This window comes from Anopheles merus, chromosome X, assembly GCF_017562075.2.
Source record: "Anopheles merus strain MAF chromosome X, AmerM5.1, whole genome shotgun sequence".
Classification (NCBI taxonomy): Eukaryota; Metazoa; Arthropoda; class Insecta; order Diptera; family Culicidae; genus Anopheles; species Anopheles merus.
The window spans coordinates 10,228,398-10,241,080 of NC_054081.1; positions in this window are offsets into that span (position 1 = coordinate 10,228,398).

The window sequence follows — 12,683 nt, forward strand, 5'->3', positions numbered from 1 at the left end:
CGGGCTTTGGGTATAAACTGGTGTGCTCCTTCGCGTGTGTCCCTCCCTCCCTTCCGCTCTGCCCAACGGTTGCCAGCAGCAGCCGCCTCGTCGATGATCTTGTCTATTTTCGATTCGGCGCATGTTGTATCCGTGTTGTGGTTGTTTTTTTCTTCTTCTTCTCTCATTTCTTTACTTGCTGTGCCGCAGGCGCACTTTGCACAATGTTCGTGTCTATTTCACCTTCCCTCCAACTCCCTGGCATGCCACTGGCTCCCACCACCACCCGTCCTACCGGCGAGGAAGGATTCTCCGGTGGAGGCGCGGTTTCGGTTGAGCGGATTGGCCTTTCTCACGGGATGCCCATCTTTTCCACCCGAGGGAAACACCGCATTATCCTCCTGCCCCTGGCCCCTTCCCCCGCTTTGTTTTACATCACATTTTTAACCCCGCTCGCTCTCTCCCTCCCTACCTACCTGCCCGGTGGGTACCTGCGAGTGGAGCGAACCCATTGGCATTTAATTTGAATGTTTCGGGTGGCAATTTTGCCCGCTGTCGGGCGCTAGTTTGTTGTTGTTCGCGCTCTGGTAAGCTTGACAGCACCAAAAAGGTCCACCACTTTCTAACGCACTCTAACACGGCACCGGCCCTACTAGTGGTTGAGAAAAAGAGGGCTGTGAAGCGTTCTATATTTCCAGTTACATCTTTTGTATCGATTGAAGAAAAAAATAAATAAAAGAAAGAGAGGGGATAAATACATTATTGAACAATAAAAACAAGCAAAAGGGCGATAAAGAAATATTTTTTTTCACGAAAGAAAAAAACATAAATTTTCTTTGCCCCGTTAAATGCATCCAAGAGCGAAGGATGGGTAAGGGTGAGCGCTCATCATCATTTGTACCGCTGTGGCGTGTGTGTTTTTGTGCTGTGCAGTAGTGTACTGGCCCTGCGTCGCTGATAATGATGGCAGCCATCTAACGGGGCAGAGAGTGGTACAGGGGGGGGGGGATGTTTCACCCGTTCAGATAACGCGTAACGCGTTGCTGTTGTTTTTTGTAATGCCGCAATGGTTAAAGGACACAATGGTCGGGGTGGATGCTGTGGTTGCATTATGCCAGCAAGAAAAGGTAATTAGGGACAGCTTCAACTACAAAAACACACACACACACACGCACACACTCTGGCAAGAATGGGCGGAAGATGGTGTACGTAAAAGATTAATGTATATCGTTTTTTTTTTGTTTTTGTTTTTGAGCAGAGTATGGAGTGGAGGAGAGTCGTATTTTTTTAATGTTTATAAACGATTGCAGCAAAACCAAGCAGGTAGGGGAAATGGGCGAATATTTATCAACGGCAAACACACACACACACAGACACTTACCTTTCGGAAGCAAAGGAACAACCGGGACCAAAATGTATCCTGCGGGTAAAATTTCCTTTCGGGAATAGAGAAAATAAATTGTATCGTTTTTATTTGGCCTGTTCAACTAATAATTATTATATTTTGCTGAAGTGTTTTTTTTTTCTTTGGTTTTTCCCTCCCGCATATCACGCATAGTACATCCCTTAACCAGAGCACACAAGTAGGAAAAAAGGTCAAACGCGCGGTGCAAGCCGCGCGCGCTAGGCTGGGTTCGTCGCTTCGATTGAGTGTGTCGCTCGCGCAAGTCTTTCGTTGCGGAATTTGGACGCGCAGAACGCACACCATCCACCAACGCGGTGTTGATTGGCGTGTGAATTCGTGGCGAACCTTTCCAGTGCTAGCATTTTAATCCCGAACCGGGTGTGTGTGTGTGTGTGCGCTGAAAGTGTGGCGCAATTGGAAATTGCTATTGCCGTGTGTTGTTTTTTTTTTGCAGCATCAGCAGCAAATATTTGAATACAAACCCTTGAAGCGGGGGCTCATGCCCACCCATACACCCTTTCCCCTCCACGTCATGCTGAAAATGGAGGTGTCTTGATGGTGGCGCGTGCGTGTTTTGTTTTTCTTTCGTTTTTTATATATTTACTATTTTGATCTCCCCTTTTCCCCCTCTCCAGCGGTCTTCCTTTTGAGATGGAAAGGAAAGTGTCACCGTTTTGTGGCGAATTGAGAGGGGGGGGGGCATAAGAAAAACCAATAATAAAAAACAGCTGTGCATCTAATCTTGTGAAGCGACAAGCGTCGGCGGCAAGAAGGACGACGAGGGCGGGGGCGCAGCGTTTGACAGGAAGGATGACAGCTTCGTTACGGAGGTGCGCAATCGAACGAACGGGCGGGGGCGGGTGGGCTCGGCGAGATAAAGTGTCACACGAAACGCCATAAAAGGACAACAACAGAAAAGGGAGGAGAGGGCGGGTGTGGTGGTGCGCCCATTTTATGCCAGCCAAACGATCGGCTAAATTTGAATACACAAGCCTATGGTAACTGTTTTCCCTCCCGCCCCAGCAGTTCTTTTTTGATGTCTGTTTTCCAACGGAGCCAATCATTCAGTATCCCCCCCCCCCCCCTCCCCAGCTCACTGCCATCGTCAGTGACCGATCGCTGCGTTTTGCGTATTCGTTATTATTTATTTGTCGCGCTTCCTGCATCACGATGGCGCTGCGCCCGCCACAGCACCGCGGCACTGCACGCGGCCGGGTTCGTCGCTTACTCCAATCAACCTCGTTTCGGTTTCCCGCCCAAGGTTGCCCCACTGCACATTTGCATTTCGCATTTCCGTCCCGCACGACGGGGAACAGTACCGCTTTCGCAACGCGATAGATCATGCGATGTGACCGCTCCGCTCCGGGCCAGCCCTCCTCCCGGTCGCGACCCCAAAACACCCCGGTGTAGGTGACTTTTGTGTGCCTTCTATGGTAATGGCCTGTACCTTACCGCGTGGAATGATGCTGTGTGTGTGTGCGCCAGCCCTCCCTTCTGGCGAAGCGCTGCTGGCACGCACAATCATCATCTCCTTGTGCGTTCGTTGCTCGTTGTTTTTTTTTTCTCTTTTTCTCAAGCCAGTCCCCCAAGATTGTGCGTGATTGACGTGTTTTGCGTCTTGCGGCTGCGGGCAAAACATGCGTGGGAAACTACTGTGTGCATCTATGTGTGAGGGGGAAGGGGGGAAGGGTTCAGAATGCAAAGCAAATGTCTTCGCCAAGTGCGTCGTCCGTTTGATGGCGGACGCGTTGTTCTAGTGCGTGATTGGTGCTGAAGAAGATGAGGAAAAAAAGAAGGAAACTGTGCGGCTTTATGCAGTTTGTGCAGTTAGCGTGAACCACCGAAGAGCTAAAAGTAGCCTGTAGGGTAGGTCTTGCAGTTACTCAAAAGGCTTTTATTTCCGGTTTCGTTTTTTTTAGTAAAAATGTAGTATTATACTAGAATTCAATCTGAAAGTGTTATTTATGTTTGAATCTTTGGGAATAATTTGAAAAATCCCTGATATATTAGGTAAATAATTTTATTTACTAACTAGCTTATCTTGTGTTACTAAAATCATCTTTCGGAGTTTAGTTCTTCTTTTGCCTCATTAATTCTACGCCTTCTAGTACTACATTTTTGATTTCGATTTACAATTTTGACGAGTAGTGACAATTTTGACAAGTCATTGTACCTACTTGTACCTCAATTAAACCTTAATAAACTCATCACTGTTGCGCCATTAATTGCTTTCTATTCAACACGATACTTGAATGTTAATCTCTTGTCGAAATTTGCTCCGAAATATTTAACCATTATCCTCCATAAAATCATTGTTCCGGATAACTGGATCGGATAGAGATGGTTTTAGGCTGGTATAGCATTTACGGATGGTTAAAATTGAGCGAATCAAAAGTGTTTCTTTTACTGTGATGTTGAAGTTAATAAGTTTATAAATAATGCCAGTTTGCAATAAGGCGTGGGCTGTTTTGTAGGTCAACAGTAGGACTAACTCAGCAATGCTGAATTTTTATTGTTTTTGTTAGCTAGCAATGTATTCAAATCCGCTGGTCGGTGGACGATAAGTTTTGTTTTTGAAATTTATTGATTAATTGTTTAATTTTCTCTTTTCAACGCCTTAATGTATCTAGGAAATCATGTATTCAATGACAATTACCTTTATCTTTGTTCTATGGTGTCCACTGTGCAGTGGTTTATAAACAATGATTACTGCGATGAGTTGAAAGACCAACAAATCCGAGAAGCGTAGGCAAAAACTTGCATCCATGTCTTCCGGGATCATGGGAAGTTTTTAAAACATCAATAAAACACAGGCTCGCTTAAAAATAGCAACCGGGGGCAATAGAAATCCAATAGTTTAATTGCGCTTCACGTTTGAAAGGACTAGAAATGGTTTCAACTAGTAGTCTTATAGTCGTTGCCGCTAAATTTTGACCCTGACTCATCTGTTTTTGCCTCGAAGGCTCCAATTTTTAACAGCGTGTCAGAATTTTTGCCTCGAAAACATCAATTTTTGTCTCTAAGGCAGAGATGTAAAACTTTTGGCCCGCGGGCCAAACCGAAAGACGCTTGATCCAGGCGCTAAATCCTAACTATTAGACAGAACAATTATGATTAAACTTGTTTATTACATATATTTGATGAACAATTCTTATAAGAAACAGTTCAGGATTTAGTGAATATCTCACTCACAGGTATGTAGTTTAGGAGCATTTTTTTTTGTTAAGCCATCAATTAAGCCACTTGGTGACCAATTAAGCAAATTTATATAAGAACAAGACAACTAAATCACTCTGCCAACAGGAATTAAAAACGCATGCTCTCACACTTTTTTCCAAATGCGAAAATGAAGATCTGAACTGGACTGAACGACCTGTTGTAAGTTTATGGACTTAAGACAGCGTCAAAAGTAGGAATTCGCTCCTTTAATTCTAGCTCAAAAATATTGACAATCAAATGGACACCAACACCAACATTACTTTACAAAATGTACTTTTCTCTATTGGATCTAACGCGTCAGTCATGGCCAGTTTTTGCCCGCGGGGTCAAATGAGTTTGACATCGCTGCTCTAAGGAATAAATTTTGTGGCTGTGAGTCAGTCGCTTTATTTACACTAATTAACGTAATTTCGGACACTGTGCGTTCTGAAACTGTTGAAATTAAGCTAAGTAGTGAATAAGTTCATTAATATAATTTAAAATATAACAATCGTTGTGCCTATTTTGGATGTTTTAATGGAGTTAAAAAAATGTATTTTTAGGTGTAAACAACGGTTTTAAAACAACTAAAATTTTATCCTTTTCCTTAAAAAATAAAATTACACCGTTTTTGTAATGTTTATGTGATTTAAAATTACAATTGTCAAAAAACTGCTCAAATACCTTATAAGATTATCATAATTCCTATTAGAGTCATACATTGATCTCATAAAGGCAAAAATAAGTGCGTTAGAGTCAAAAATTGATGCGCACTGTCAAAACGATGATGCCTTAGAGCCAAAATTCGTTGGCAACGGCTGTAACAGAGTGCTGCAGATGGCTCCTTTCAGTCTAAAATGAGTTTTGTTATAGTTTTACTGTGCCACACAAGACATTCAATTGCAAAAGGAAGATGTTTCTCTGGGCGTCCTTGTGGCGAAGTTCAAGAAATAAATTTGAAATAACCATACAACTGCCCAGCACTAACGTTGCAACGAACTATACCCAAGCGAAGGTGTCCCATGCATTGGATGGAGCAGTCATGTTACTGATTTTTCCTCCCCTTTAGTGTGATCGGATTCATTTAATTTAATCAAATAATTCAAATTGCCCGTAACACACAAAGCAAAGAAAAGGATAAAACCAAGCGTGCGTGTGTGTGTGTTTGTGTGGAAGCAGGGTAAAATATAACAGCGGCGATAATTATTATTATCCCAGCGCCTCGCTCTGTAACACGATACGTCCAGCCAGCAGTCTGCCCATGCAAATGGCAAGGCAAAAACCGGGACACGAGACCCAGCGCCTCGATCGTAAACGAGTGTTCCCCACCACCACCACCCCGCGCACGTGTGTGTGTGTGTGTTGTGACAATAATGATAAGCCTGATAGTTTGCTAAATGGCCGTGCTAAAGTGGCTACATAAATTAGAGCGCAGCAGAGTGCAGGAGGGAGGGAGGCGCACGAGCCACGCCACCGGAGCGCTCAAACTCTCTTCCCGGGCACGGCGATGCTGCGAAAAAGTGTCACCAAGAGTTTTACGATACGACATTATTCGCAGCGGGCGGCTGCTGCTGCGTACAGGTGGCTCGCTGCTGGAGCAAAACGACCCGAGCGCATATTATTACGCTGCTCGTCGATGCAGCTGCTTGGTGCGTATGCTTCCCTTGCGGAGACCCGTGTGCGCTTGCTCTCCTCTCCCTTGGTGTATCGGTCTTCCTTTCTGTTCATTTTTTTTTATTTAACGACACCAAGTGAAGGGGATGATGCACCAAAAAGGGGAAGGGACGGAGCGATCGAAGCTGAGGGGAAATCCCACTCACATTGGCTCGTTAAGCCGGGGATTAATTCACCTTCGGCCCTTGCAGGTTGCGTTTCGCGGTGCAGCGACGAAACGAATCGGAATGAAAGGAAGAGAGCGAGAGAGAGAGAGAGAGAGAGAGAGAGAGAGAGAGAGAGAGAGAGAGAGAGAGATCGCTCTTAATCGAATCGTTGAAGTATCGATAATGCTACCATCGGATCGGTTTCGGTGTAATTATAAGCAAAGCGTAATGGCAGCGAAGGAGCGATGCACGGGTGGTGAATCCCGTTACCAGCAATGCACTGGTGTGTGTGTGTGTGTGCTGCAATCATCTCCCCCGCAAGTGGAGGGATGTGATGCATCCACGGGGCTGCCCTGGTACTGGTCCCTACTGTAGGGCCGAGTAATTCGCCGCGACCGTCTCGGGCAATAAAATCTGGCAGCAATTTAATTAAAGATTAAATAAAATCCCACGCCCGGTTTTTTCTGTTTTTGTTTTGCCTCATCTTTTTATTCCCTGCCTTTTGGCTTGCCAGCAAGCATCGGCCGAGGACGCAATGAGGTGTAACTGTTGTTTAACGAGCGATTTTTTATTAATTAAGCTAATATAGATAAGCCATATACACCAACTTATCCTCCACGTCCTTCCCACTCCTTCCGCGTGCTACACAGCGCAACAAATCACCCGCGCGCGCGCGCGCAAAGCTTCAATAAAAGTGGTGGAGCTGGAGAAAACAAGTCGTGTTCGAATGGGATGGAAACTGATCGCTTCGTGCTGCAAATGATCTCGTGCGCCCGGTTTGGAATGGTTGTATGTAAATAATAAGGCCGTGTGCTTGTTTTAAGGCAGCTTTTTCTTTACCACCAAACAATACAATCTTGATTTAAAACCGTGTACGAGTATTGAGAGAGAGAAAAAAAAAATTAAGCAGGTTCGTCGCTTTTCGCCAATCGGCCGTGATTCCGGTGGTATTGTATGCCGCATGTTTTCAATTATCGCCTTGCCCCCGGATGTGTCCCGCAGGAGAATTACATTTAGTTCCGCTTTTCGGTCTCCGGGCTCGCAGGATAAATTCGGATGCACATAAACCTAGAAGGAAAAAAACCAAATCACCACGATCAAACGAAGCGGCGGCACTTCACACCGATGCGGGGTTTGAACTTATCGGAAAGAAGTGAGAAAAGAAGCGACACAAAACTCCCTCCCACCACCGACGGGGGACGAGACGCACACGACGGGCTGCTGTACGGGGCAGAACAAGATAAATGCCGACGCCAAGCGACGAACCCGTTCAATTTATGTTAATAACAACTTTGTTATACAAATTACCATTTCATTAAACACTACGGCGGCACATACACACTCACACAGAGGTAGGGGTAGTTGCACTGCCTCCTTATTTCATGTTTTGTTCCGCTGTGCTTCATCTTCGTTCCTTTCCTCCAGCGAGATAATTTGGAGGGAATCCGATTTGTCACCTGATGGTGTCTGGCGCGTGTGTGTGTGTAATGCTGTGCTTACAGCCACAAAGCTGCTGTTGGAACGATCATTTTCTCTTTTTTTTTGTGTTGTGTAGCCAATATTCCTTCCAGTCTCTTACCATGTGCTTTGTTCGGTGCGATTTTTGTTTCTGCTGTTCTTCCCACTTCCCACTCCGACTTCACACACTTCGACTGGCGAATCCGAGAACAGCAGCGGCGCGTGTATCCTTTTGCACAGGTGCACCTCGCTTTCGGTGAAGATTGAAGCAGCGGTGCAACGCGCAGCGCAACACAGGGACCCCTGATACTGTCAGGAGTGTAAAAAAGTTGCTTGCGTTTTTTTTTGCGAGAAAGGAAGCTTTGCTTTGACAACTTGGCAATGCATTTAATTTTCAAAGTATTTTTTCCTATTTTTCAATATTACTTTTTCGTATCCTTTTAGTAATCTAAGGTTTTTTAATAAATCGCGAAATTAGGTTGGCGTATGATCACTATCCATGCAACGGTCTAGTTTTGTTTTTACCTTATTGTAAATAGAGACGTCAGCCTGATCATACACCGGAATGGATAAAACATCCAACTTCAGTGTTTTTTTTAGAATTTTTTTAAGGATGCCGTAGGAGCATTTCCTCAAAAGCGAAATTACTGGGTTCGTCGCTTGTTGTCCAATTCCTATATTTTCCCCTTTCGGGCACTTTTGCTTGTTTTTAAGCGATGGGAAATTACTTGCAAGTACACTTCTGTCAAATAGGGTCCTACGAATTTTCATATTTTCAATACTTAGTAAAGCAGAGCTTTCTGCAAAAAAAAAAAAATAAATAAATAAATAAAAATATTACCGAAGCTACGATAGTAGTGGAAGGGAAAGTCCAAAGCTGAAGCTGCTGTATTTTTTGGTATTGTTTTTGCATTGCATCAAAATTAAATAAATTATAAAGCTCACGAACTTATTGAAAGTCCCAATGTATGGATACGACGATAGTGTATGGTGTGAGGAGGTTGTGGGAGCCTCCATTTTTTTTGCATCATCCTCTTTTAATACAAACCTCCCCCCCTTCCCCCACTGGGTGATGCAAAGAAATGGAATAATTATAGACATTTATTATCAATTTGGTGTACATTAACTGCAACACCTTGGCTGCTCGCTGTTTCCTTTCCCCAGTGTGCGCTGGCAACCGTTGCTGTGTGTCCCACTCGTTGCCACCTCATTTAGAAATGGTGTCCCTGGCTTCCTCTCCCCCCTTCCCGGGTGCTGTGCTGTGTGCGGCGGCAGCGCATCTTAGCATCTTCATTTTGTTGCTGCCGCGCTTTTGTTGCCACTTTGTGCACTTCGTGCCTTGTCAATTCGTTCGCCTTACAAGGGCAAAACACGCAGGCAAAAGGGGAATGGGGCATGCATGTGCGTTGCCTTTCTGTGTGTGTGTGTGTGTGTATCGCGGAGGGGGATGCCCGGATCGATACGGGCAGGAAAGCGCAGGAGCAGCGAGCGCATCAACCTTTCATTACTGCAATCTCTTGCTGTGCGCCACTTTGTGATTCCCTTCCTTTTTGTGCTGATTTGCCGTTCTTTCGTTGTGGCTTTTTATGTGTGATGTGTGTGCATTCGTCATTCATCAAATCCGTTCCACAAAACAAAACAACGCAATGGGCTGTGTTTGTGTGGAGGCCCGTACAGGCGCTCTTTCGTCTCGTTTTCGTCACGCGCGGGGATTGATGAATCATGCGATTTTTCTCTGCTGCGCGCGCGGTCTCCTGTGGAAAAGAAAAATCGATTTCTCGCTCAGCACCGAGAGAAGAACCCCTCGACAAATGCATTAAAGGCTGTTTTTTGTTTTCCTTTTCGGCACTGGCTGTGCACCTTTCCCACAACACCGTTCTTATTAGTTGATAGTTATTATTTTTTTGTTTTGCTTTCTTTTTTGCTCTCTTCCACTCACGCGCAATATATCCTGCGCAGTGCAGTGAAAACACGAAAGAAACACACTTACAGAACAACTAAATTAATGGACGCCCGGGATATTTAGGGTTAGGGCGGATTTATGTACATCTGTGCTGTGTGTGCGCGCCCGTGTTGAGTAATGTGCATCAATAACGCCGGGTTTTTGACGTTTGAAGTTGTGTTGTCTTTAAAGCCCGTTTTTTGTTGTTGTTGGTGCACTGCTACTGGCTACGCTGCCTTGTTGGTTTAATTTCATTTCGTCCTGCGTCCATTGAGAAGGCAGTGAGTTGTGTAATTTAGGTGTCTGGGGGCCCGCCTGTTTTTTTTTTTTTTGTTGGCGCTTTCGGGGTGCTAATGCTTTTTTTTGTATTTTCTACTCCCTTTTTGGCGTGTAAATCAAATCGGATGACGAATGCACCTTTTTGCGCAGGCAAAGGGAGGATGTGGTGCAGGACGGTTGAGGCGGGAAAGTGTTTTTATTTAGCTTAATTTTTCGTGCAAAGCTACAAAGCGGCGGTGGCGGTTAAATTGCTTTTTTTTGTATTTTTGTTTCAAACGGAAATGTCACCCTCTCGCCTTTTCTGCCTGCCTGCCACCTCGTTTTGCCCTCTCCACTTGGGGGGGGGGGTCCATTCCCACGGAAACAGTGCCCCCGGAATTACTTTTACTCCAATCATCTCTGAACGGAGTCGCTTTGAAATTTGCAACATTTAACAAAAGAACTGCAAAAAGCCGTAAGGAAGCGACGAACCTTTTTTTTTTGTTTGGTTCTTCTCTTTATATCTTTGTCACGATTGGATTACTTCTTACGTCCTTTCTGGGGTTGCGTGCGTGTGTGTGTGTGTGGTGAAGGGTGAGATGAAGGGTGGGAAAGCGTAACAAATCGAAGGGCAGGGCATGTGTAAAGATTGACGTGGGAAAGTGATGAGTCTCTCTTTTCAATTACGTTGCGATGGTAAAATAACAAAACAAAAAGAAAAGAAAATCCTCCAACCGAAGCAGAGATTGAACATGGCGTTGAATGAATTGGATTCGCTAACGCTGATGCATTGATCCTCCATCAGGGTGAGCGGGGGTAGAATGCATTTTATACCGTCTGCAGAGATCCCCGACCTTGCTGGTCTGGTGTGTGTGTGTGTATGTGTGTGTGGTCAGCATGAATGAATATTTTCGATTCTCCCCAGCTGAACGCGCGATTTCGGTACGCTTATTGGCGAGCGTATGCTCCAACGAGCCCGACCGCTAGCTCTCACTTTCTCGTACTTCGTTTTGGGGATTGGCAAAAAAAAACGAAACTGTGTGCAGATGAGCATAAAACAGGGATGTCAAACTGGCAGAGCTTTATTTTTGGATTTCGGGGCCGATCTGGTGGTACAGTCGTCAACTCGTACGACTTAAAAACCACGCCCGTCATGGGTTCAAGCCCCGAATCATAGGAGTCATCTGGAGACGGAGTCGTCCGGCGTCTGCTAGAGTTTGCTGGAGTCGCAGTCGTCCGGAGTAGGAGTCGTCCGAAGTCGCCTGGAGTCACCCGGAGTTGTCCGGAATCATTCGGAGTCGTCAAACTCCAACTCCGGACGACTCTGGACGACTACTCTGGATTATTCTGGGCAATTCTGGACGGCTCCAGACGATTTCGGACGGCTCAGATCGGAGTCGACTTCTAGCGTTTGTCAACTTTAACCCATCACTAGTGCAAACACGTGTTTAGGCCAGGGGACATTGTCCGCACTCGCTAGTGTAATTTCGATTTTCACTAGCGCATCATCATTTTGGCAAACAATTTGGATCCGCTTCAGAAAATATATTATTTTTCCGTGTTATTTACATAAATTGGACGAGAAAACTTTTGCAATTGATAGATAAATATGTTGTGCACGTATTTCAGCCATTTTCGCATTAAAAAACGGTGAAATAACTACTTAAATTTGAGATCCGGTGCGACCATTCCCTCAATGACCACAATAAGCTTCGGCCAGTCGCCGCCAGGTGCGATAATTCAATGTTTCTAACGCATCTGCATGATCAAAAATATTGATAATCAAATTGATACCAATATCAACATAAAATGAACCTAGTTAGCCATTGCCATTTATTCCCATTATTTTTACGTATTAAATCTTGTTAGTGGGCACAAAAATGCATTTAAAAAAACGTATGACCAATGGAAAATAATCTGCTGCAAACGTCCAGCACTAATACGATTCTTAGATTATGATAAATGTATTCTCCATTTTTTATCCCAATATTAAACGAAAGGAGCTGCTTAACTAGGAAACTAGTTTGCGGCCCGTACTCCTATTTTAAGTAGCGTTTTAGCCCGCGTGGTGTCAGATGAGTTTGACATCGCTGTCTTAAAAAAACCCAGCTCGCCCTCGTCCAAAGCCAATCGGTATCGTAGAACTGCAAGCAAGAAAGCAAATGAGAAGGAACCGCCGTAAGCAGACGTGGAGATTCGACAACTCACACCACACCCGCGGACACCTGATTTGAGGTGCAATTTGTAACTCCAAGCGCGGTACGGTGGTTCCCTTTTTTTTTGTTGAAAAGTGGCCGTTGTGCGAAAAACTATGCTACATTGGCTGCGCCGGTCCTGGTGTGTGCGCCCCGAGATGAAGATACATGTGATTACATTTATTATTTCCCTCCGTGTCTCTACACGCGTTCCTCCCGCAGCTGCTCTGTTGTTTGGTGAGGTCGCGGCCACATTTGATCCGCGATCTATTCATGCGGGGAGGAGGAGGGACCTGTCAAAGGATGTAGCCAGCTGGATGTCTTGCTTTTGTGTGCTGCCTGCACTGTTGCACGGCTACCTGCTGCTGCCCCGATGCATACATGCTGTGCAGTTCTATGCTAATCCGCGCGCGAGATTGGCACCATCA